This window comes from Echinops telfairi, unplaced genomic scaffold, assembly GCF_000313985.2.
Source record: "Echinops telfairi isolate 266 unplaced genomic scaffold, ASM31398v2 ScPeMD7_18;HRSCAF=68, whole genome shotgun sequence".
NCBI classification, from domain to species: domain Eukaryota; kingdom Metazoa; phylum Chordata; class Mammalia; order Afrosoricida; family Tenrecidae; genus Echinops; species Echinops telfairi.
The window spans coordinates 42,402,233-42,411,891 of NW_022103915.1; the positions used below are offsets into that span (position 1 = coordinate 42,402,233).

The 9,659-nt window shown below is 40.7% G+C and overlaps 1 protein-coding gene across 2 annotated transcripts in view; it reads left to right on the forward strand.

Moving 5' to 3' along the window:
* The window catches only part of WDR89 (WD repeat domain 89), a 39,034-nt gene that overhangs the window by 26,631 nt on the left and 2,744 nt on the right, over positions 1-9,659 (forward strand). The window lies entirely within an intron of this gene.

Genomic DNA, 9,659 nt, shown 5'->3' on the forward strand with positions numbered 1-9,659 from the left:
CCAGTCAGGGTGCAGTGTAGCAACAATGAAACATACAACTTTCCTCTAGTTCTTAAATGCTTCCTCCCCTCCCACTATCATGATCCCAGTTCTACCTTACAAATCTGAGTAGACCAGAGGATGTACACTGGTACAGATAGGACTGGAAACACAGGGAATCCAGGGTGGATGATCCCTTCTGGATCAGTGGTGTGAGTGGCAATACTGGGAGGGTGTAGGAAGGGTGGGTTGGAAAGGGGGAACTGATCTACATATAGCCTCCTCCCTGGGGGACGGACAACAGAAAAGTGGGTGAAGGGAGACGTCAGTCAGGGCAGGTACGACAAAATAATAATTTGTAAAATATCAAGTGTTCATGAGGGAGGGGGACGGGGAGGGAGGGCAAAAAATGAGAAGCTGATGCCAGGGGCTTGGATGGAGAGCGGATGTTTTGAGAATGACAGGGGCAATGTGCAAGTGTGCTTTACACAATGGATGTATACAGGGGATTGTGATGAGTAGTATGAGCCCCTAATAAAACGATTAAAAAAGAAAAGACCATGACTTGAGTCGGCCTTGCCCCCTTCCTGAAAGTGACATCTTTGCTCTTCCGCACTTTGAAGGAGTGGTGCAGCAGATCTGCTCAATGCAATGTGTCACTTGATTTCTTGACTTATGCTCCCATGAACATTGATTGTAGGTCTAGGCAAATGAAATCATTGATAATTTAAATAATTTTTTATCGTGATATTGTCTGTTGATCCAGTTGTGAGGATTTTCGTTTTCTTTACATTTATTGAAGGCTGTGGTTTTTGATCATCAAAGTGCCTCAAGTCCCCATTTTCAAGAAGTAAGGTGGTGTTACCTGCATACTACATGTTTTAAGTAAGTCTTCCTCCAATCCCAAAGCCACATTCTTCTTCATTAATATTGTCCAGCTGCTTGGATTATTTATTCATGATGCAGACTGAGTAAGTATGGCAAAAAGAAACCCTTGTGTACACCTTTCTTGAATTTAAATTTTAAATAGTAGGTAAACATCTTTCTGGTATTCTCTGCTTTCACATAAGATCCATCTGACATCACAGTGATATCACTTGTGCCACATCCTCTTTTAAATCTGGCCTGAGTTTCTGCCAGCTCCTTGCTGATGTACCGCTTCAACAGATGTTGAATTATCTTCAGTAGAATTTTACTTGAATGGGTTATTAGTAATATTGCTCAATAATTTCCACATTCTGTTGGGTCACTTTTTTTTCCAAATGGGCACAAATAGAGATCTTATTCTGTTAGTTGGCCATGAGTCTGATGTGCAACATTTTTGGCATAGACTGGTAAGTGCTTCCAGCACTGCATTGGTTTGTGGAAACATTTCAATAGGCATTCTACCAGTTCATGATGGAAGCATCAAAAGAAGGTAGAAAAAATACCCAGAGTCATTGTACAAAAAAGAGTTCTTCCACATTCAACGATTTCAAGGAGGTAGCTGGTGATCAAGAACCAGTGCTACTGAAGAAAGATGTCCAGGCTGCACCAAAAGCATTAGACTCCACGAATCGATAGAATGCCCATTGAAGTGTTTCAGCAAACCATAGAAAGGTGTTCACCCAACAGAATATGGAAATTGTTGAACAATATCATTAGTACCACAGGCAAATAAAATTCTACCAACGATAATTCAACAACCATTGCAGTTGTACATCAAGGAGCTGCCAGATTCCGAAGAGGATGTGGCACAAGGGATATCACTGTTCATGTCAGGTGGATCTTGGCTATAAGTAGAGAATACCAGAAAGATTTTCACTTGTGTTGTATTGACTATGCAAAGACATTTGACTGAATCATAAGAAACTCTGGATAACATTGTGAAGAATGGGAATTCTGGAATATTCATTGTGTCCCTGCAGACCTAAATGTGGACCAGAAGCCGTGGTGTAAGCAGAACAAGGAGATGGTGCATGATTTAAAATCAGGAAAGTGATGCACCAGGGTTGTCTCCTTTCACCACACTGATTCTATCTGTAGGATGAACAGATATTCCCAGCAGTAGAACCATATGAACACGAATGATCAGGATTGGAGGAAAGCTTTTTTTTAACTCCGTTTTATTTCCTTTCAGGTTTGTTTTCCTTCAGCTTCTAATCTTTACATAGGCTTTGGAGGAGGTCGTGGGGCAACACCTGCAGGTCTGAATCAAGGTGGGGGGGGTTCCGTCTTTCTGTACTTCATGTGACCGGTTCCCAATCACCTTGCTGTGAATGGCACAACTCACACAGTAATGTAGCTTCACATATAGCTTGGGAAACACGTATGCGTCGAAGACACTGCGGAAATGTCTCTGATGACTGTGGCCTCCACTATGTTTCTTATTATGAACTTCTTAATGGCCTTGTCTTTGGGCACGCAGCAGGAGCAGTTTGTGCAGAGAATGGGCTGCCTGTGGCCGCTGCCTTTCTGAGCACGATGTTGTTACGCCTTTTCTTTGTCATCTCGGAAGCAAGGACACGAGAAAAAAGGAAGGCTTACTTTTAACTTGCAGTATGCAGACGACACAGCCTTGCTTCCAAAAAGTGAGGGCCCCTTTAAGCACCTGCTGATGAAGAACAAGGACTGCAGCTTTCAGGGTGGATTACCACTCAAAAGTAAAGAAAATCCTCACCACTGGGCCGACATCACGTTAATGTCGTAACATCATGATAAATGAAGAAAGATTGAAGTCAAAGACTTCATCTTGCTTGATCCACAATCCATGCCCCGTAGTAGCAGTCAAGAAAGCAAATGATCAACAGACTGCACATGGCCTCTTTAAAATGTTAAAGAACAAAAGCATCACTTTGAATGTTAGGGTAAGTCTGACCGAAGTCATGGTATTTTCATTTTCTTTGTATGCATGTGAAAGCTGGACCATAAATAAGAACTGAAGAATTTAACCTTTGAATTATAGTGATGTCAAAAAGTATTGAATATACCATGCTCTGGCAGAAGAACAAATAAATATCTTCTGGAAGAAAACATCCAGAATGCTCCGTGGAAGAGAGGATGGCAAGGCTTTGTATTATGTGCTCTGACACGTTATCAGGAGTAACCCATCTCCAGAGAAGGACAGCATGCTTGGTAAAAGAGAGGCTCAGCAAAGAAGAGAAGACCCCTAATTAGATGGATTGACCCAATTGGATTGGCTGCAACAGTGGCTTCCTACCTGGGAACAAATGTGAGGATAGCACAAAACTAGGTTCTATTTTGTTCTTTTTACATGGGGTCACTGCAGGGGCAGTGAGCTAGGCAATGTGGCTTTTCTAGTCAAAATCTCTAACTTCCACCATACAACCCTTCCCTGCATCGGTCTGGTAAGAAGGTAGAGGAAGATACTAATAGGATTTGCCTCTGAGTAATTAGCCACAGAATTCTGTAAAGTGTCCTACTACTGGGTATAAAATGAGCCCTTGGAGAAACAGGATTCTAATTATCAGCAAAAGCAAGTAGTGGAGTATGTCCCCTGGACCTCACAGTGAACCTCCCAGATCCAGAAGACAGCTATAACATCAACAGAGCAGCAGAAGAACCAGGAGGCAGCTCATGGAGCAGAGTGATAGACTTCCTGTGTTTAAGCCAGGTTTTCTAGAAAGACAAATCAGTGACAATCATCTATATACAGGAAAGAACTTTATATCAAGAGGCAACTTTACATCAAGAAGGTGCCCCAGCCCAATGCAACTCAAATCCTTAAGTCCAGTGCTAGCTGGGACTCTCGTCAGACTCACGTAGTTGCAGGTCAGTGATGCAGAAAGGTGAAGCGGGAAGCAGGGAGAGCACAGGCTGGTGAGTGCAAGAGTCACAGGGATCCAAAGTTGGTAGAAGCATAGCAAGGTGCCAACAGCTCTCAGGCGTGGTCAGCACACATGAAACTACCCGGGAGACACACACAGAGTCTCCAGTTAAGTTCCAGCAAGGAGGGAGGTGAAATGGCAGAGAAATTGTGTCTGATCTAGCTCTTATACAAAAGGCCACACCCCCAAGGTGGTGTTATCAAGTAACCACGTGATTGGCAGGTTGAACTCCACCCCCAGCAAGGAGTGTCTAGTTTCCATCCTATCTAACTCACCAACCCATGGAGCAAGTAAAGCTGAGTGCTTTTGTATAAAAGCCTGACTCGTGGAGTGGCATGCCTCTGGGCACTTAATTTGGGAAGCTGGCCTTGCTGACCCACTGGATGTGGAGCTGAGTGCCTTCAGACTGAGGTTTACTTGCGTGGGTGCCTCTGAACATTTAATTCAGGGAACTAGACCTGCTGACCCACAGAGCTTGAGCTGAATGCCTTCCGTTGAGGTTCACAACCCTGTGGTATGCCCCCTTAGGAATTTATTAGCAGATCTGAATGCACTTCGTTACATCCCTTGATAAACATCTCAACCCTGAGCATTTCTCACTGCCATTGCAACTTGTTAACTTCCCTAGCAAACCCTTTAATCATGGATTTTGTCTGTGAGCTCTATGTGACCACTTCAATAAATATTAGAACCCAGCGAGGTAAAATAGAGACAGTCGCTATGAGTCAGAACCGTTTGGACAGCACCTACCAGTCTTTATAGGGAACAGATCACCAGGTGTTTTTCTTTCAGAGCTCCTGGGTGAGTTCAAATCACCAGGCTTTTTAGCAGGCAAATACCTAACCATTGAGATACAAGAATAGTAAAAGGTAAATAATGTTTAGTTACAGTTAACATTTTTCTAGGTTGGTATGGTTTTTTCGGTCGTACTGCTCCCTGCTGCTAACATGCAGGATCAACATGTTATTCCTCCCCTCAAAACCTGGGCATATTCCTTAATTAAAGCTGACACCTGTAGTAAGTGGAAGAGCAAAACAAAGTATTGAGATACCACAAAGATTACAAACCAGACTTTCTCTGAACTCTCATTTAAGAGCTATTAGAACATGGACAAGTCTTCCCCAGTCTTTCAGTGTTAAATGTCCTCTGAACCTCGAAAAAATAGGGATGATAATCATACCTAGCTCATAAGGTTGATGATTAAGGATTAAAAGACTAGAAGATGTGAATTTCTGGCATATAAATTAGACTAGCATGTATTGAACTTCAATTAGGATTACCTGCTTTCTGAGGCCCTACCTCAGGGTGATATAGTGTCATTACTGTAGTTGAATTATGAGTGTGAATTGTAAAGTTATTAGAGCTTATTTCTGAATGACCTTTCCCATTAATCTTCTTCCTACCTTTGGGACATTTTCTAGACCCTTGGATTTTGTTGCAAAAGCCGGAAGAGAAGCTCATACTTATATTTAGTGGTTTTATTATTAAGCAAGAGATTCTTAATAGACTATCTATATTGGAGATTCACCAGCTTTTCCCATCTAACATGTCGTGGGATGGCAGTTCGTCTGGAACTTAATGTTCTGACCCCACTTGAGACACACATACCCTGCTGTTGGGGTGTCTTTCTAAACATAGCTTCTAGCTAGTGCGCAACATTCAGCCATGAGAATTCTTTATCTCAAGAGCTGACAGAACACTGGTCCCTCCATGATTCTGCTAGTTCCTCAGCTGAACTAAGTCGCTATTGAAGGAATTGTGAGTCAAGATGAAATATTAGTAATTTTTCTGTCTCCATTCCCACAACTGTCAGGCCCAAATTTCAAGTGATGGTTGCTTGTTAACATCCTGTAATCCAAAGATGAGGTAGTTTTGGTTGGTTGGTTTTAATGAAGAATGAATCTTTATATTAACTATGCCTTTATCTAGATGGACTCCTTTTTTTAAAAAACTCATCTCATTTTTCCATCTAAACTTTTTGCTTTAGTGTTCTTGTCTACATCTCCCTTTTTGTTTCTTTCCCATTTGCTTTGATAACTGTGTAAAAAAGACGACTCTTCTCTAGCCCTCACTAGATTATTCCTTTGCCTGTGGCGATCTAGAATGCACCTAGCAGAAACTAATCAGAGGAAAAAAGAAAAATGTGACTAATCTTGATTATTTACTCTTGTTTTTTTTCTTCGTTAGAACCTATGAAATTGCACACACAAAAAAATCTATAAAAAAAGTACTATCATATGGATTGATCTTAAGTACTGAGCAGCCTATAGCCCCCAAACAATAGGATTTCAAAATTGATTGGATGAGACCCTTGAGAGGAGAGCTAGTGTTTCTGGTGTGGATAACGAGGCGGACAAGGGTGCTGCCTTGGTGTCAGTGCTATATTCTAAACTTGAACAGCATGAGGTGTGTGCTTGTTTTCACGAGGAAAGATTTCCCCAAAACCCTGAGCTCCCTGCCTTTGAGTCATTTCCGACTCATAAGGACCTTGCAGAACAAGGTAGAATTGCCTCTCAAGTTTCTGAGACTGTAACTACAGGAGTAGAACGCCTCCTCTTTCTCCCTCATAGGAGCTGGTGGTTTTGAACTGCTGACCTTGCACCTAATAGCCCAACGCATGCCCACTATGCTACCAGGTATTGTAGAATACATGGAGACACATCCAAGGAGATATGGCTAGCAGACAGTTGTAAATATGGATTTGTAAATAGCGAAATGGGATCATTGACAAATACGTGGCTCTGGGGAATAGGAATGTTAATGAGGTCACCCTGTGAGAGAGTAGAGTGAGGAGAAGGGGAACCTGTGACTTCTCTAAGCCTGGGAAGCCGGCTGTGCTAAGAAAACCGAAAATGGGGAAAGAAAAGAGGAGTCATTATTTAGGGAAAGAAAAGAGGAGTCATTATTTTGGAATAATTCATTGTGATATAGAGTTTAAAATTAACTTATACAGTCGTGGAAGGCTTTATGTATGATTTAATGCATGTTAAAGTGTTAAACTAGGGGGTTTCATGTTTCTCTTATAAACTCTCTTGTGGTTTGACGTGGGCACATTAGTGGGCGCATTAGTGCTCTATGGTTTCAGAGTACTGTATTTATTGTCAAGTGTTACCTTTCCTGTCTGACTTCTTTGTCTTACGTTTTGAAGTACCGGACTGCACTGAAATTGTATTTAGTCAGTGGCCATTGCAATTGATACCATTGCTCCAGCCTAGAAAAGCCCTTTTCTGCAACATGCCTTCTGGGACCCTTGCCATTGCAATCTCCAGAATCCTGTGCTTTGAAGTTTTGCAGAGGGCTGTTCCAACGTGAAAACAGTCTCTTTAGGCAACATGTGGGGGGACAGTGTGCAGCATTGCTGGCCTTAGTGGAACAGTGAGTTACAACGTGTACATTTCTACTGGCTTAAAAGCCACGTTAAACTCTCTGGTTGTTTAGAATTTGTACCTATCTGATGTTTTATATCCAGACATCAGTGTGAAGGAGTAGCAAAGAACTTTTTCTTTTATAACTCTTGTTAACATTTTGGATATCTCAGAATGGACTTTCTTTTAATATTTTTCTCTCCAATATGAAATATAAAGGGATTTTGTCCTTGGAGCATATTGGCAGTAAATTAAATATATGTTAATGTGCTCATAAACATAAAAGCTTCCTTTTATTTATAAAATGTATTATATGTGTTTACTTTTGGTGCTTTATTTAAAGGATCATTTACTTTTTTTTTCATTTACTAATTTTAATGAGCAAAGCTCTCCCAGCAAAAACCCATAGTTACATGTAGTGCCCTTTTGAATTTATTCTGTTTATATAGTGCCCTTGTACTCTTATGCTTGAAAAGTCAATCAATCATTCACTCATTTATTCTGCAACAATATCCTGATAACAAGTTTGACTATAAAATTAGGTTTTTTAAAAATTGTAAATGGAGTGAAAGAGCGAATTTCAACATGATCCATGTAACATGATGCCATTTTTATAAATTCTTAATCAGAGGGTAAAGTTTTAGCTGTGTTTGTGATAGTTCATTTCTATAAAAGTCCTGAAATCAATGTGGCATGATATGAACATCAGCTCAATTGGGGTATGATATAGGTATGTTAAACATTTAAAATTTTCCAGTACCATGGCCAGTGTGATGGGTTGTGCTGGTTGATTAAAGTAGGTCTTTATGTGAAAGTGAAATATGCTGAGACCTGACTAGCAAGGAGGCATCACTCATGTAAAATATATATAGAGAGAATAGTACAGACCAAGGAACAGCTATTGAGATAGAGCTGAGGCAGGAGCGGCATTGTTCAAAGAAAGTAGACCATTTAAGCCTATCTTGGTTAGAAAACCAACAACTAAGGTTGGAGGTTGCTACCGTAGCATCTTAGCACGACAGCATACATTGTTTCTGAACACTAATGGTGAAGGAAGCTCACTGTTTTCAGACCCTTCTGATCCTTACACAAAGTTTTTCCATGGAACACTTAGAAGACTGTTGGTAGCTGCTATCAAGTCAGTTCTCGCTCAGTGATCCTGTGTACGAGGGAATAAAATGCTGCCCAGTCTTGCAGCATCCTTGCAATCAGTATGTTTGAGCCCATTGTTGTAGCCACTGTGTCGGTCCGTCTCCTTGATGACGTTCCCTTTGCTTGCTTGGTTTTTCTTTTTTTTTTTGCTGATCCTCTTATTTAATCAGCACGATGGCCTTTTCCATGACTGGTCCCTCCTGATGACATGTTCTAAGTGTAAGAGATGAAGTCTCACCATCTAAGGAACATTCTGTTTATACTTTCAAGACAGATTTGCTCTTTCTTCTGGCATTCCATGATGCATTCAGTATTCTTGCCAACATCATAATTCAAATGCATCAATTCTTCTCCAGTCTTGCTTATTCATTGTCCAATGCTTCCATCCATATTCTCACCCACTGCCTTCAAGCCAGTTCCAACTCATAGCAACCTGTAGGACAAAGTAGAACTACCCCTTTGGTTTCTGAGACTATAAATCTTTAAAGTAGCAGAAAGCCTTGGTTTTTTCCTCCCAAGGAGCCCTTGGGTCAGGGACACTAGTCCTCAAGGTGACATCTTGCTCATGAACATTTAGAGAAGTCGGTAGAGAACGTTTCCTTTTCAGGTTTTGGGGTTGCCTTCTTGCCATGGTGGTAGTATTACCTCTGTAGTAACATCTCCCTCTGACTTTTATTCTGTGGCTTCCTTCAACATTTATGATTACATTGAACCCACCTAGATCATGTGGGATAACACTGTTTTAAGATCAGTTAATTAGCGATCTTAATTCTTTCTGTATCTTTAATTCCCTTTGCCACATAACCAGACATATTCACGGATTACAGGGACATGCACATCTTTGGGGGACTATTTCTGCCTACCACAAGTATGTTTAAATTTTAAAATTGCATAAGAAACCGGACCAGGAGAAGACTATTCCAAAGTGGAGATCTTAGTTGATACCAAAGACTGTGACTAGGACCAATAACTGGTTTTGAGCTCCAAGGAATTACTGGTGGGGTTATTATGGATATGGTTTTTAATTCTCTTATCAGCATTAAGTGCATGAGGAGACTTCACAAAATTCATGGGAAAATGGAATTTTCCCACAAATGTTTTGAAGCCCCTCGTATTTGGCAAACTCAGTATTAAAGAATGAATTAATGAAACAACTGAGTTTTAGTTACATGTTAGGGAAACAGACTCAAATCGAATAGATTTTATTTCTTGTGATAGTTCTTGGAGGAGATTTTTTTTTAAATCAGTTTATTAGGGGCTCATACAACTTTTATCACAATCCATACATACATCAATTGTGCAAAGCACATTTGTACATATGTTGTCATCATCATTC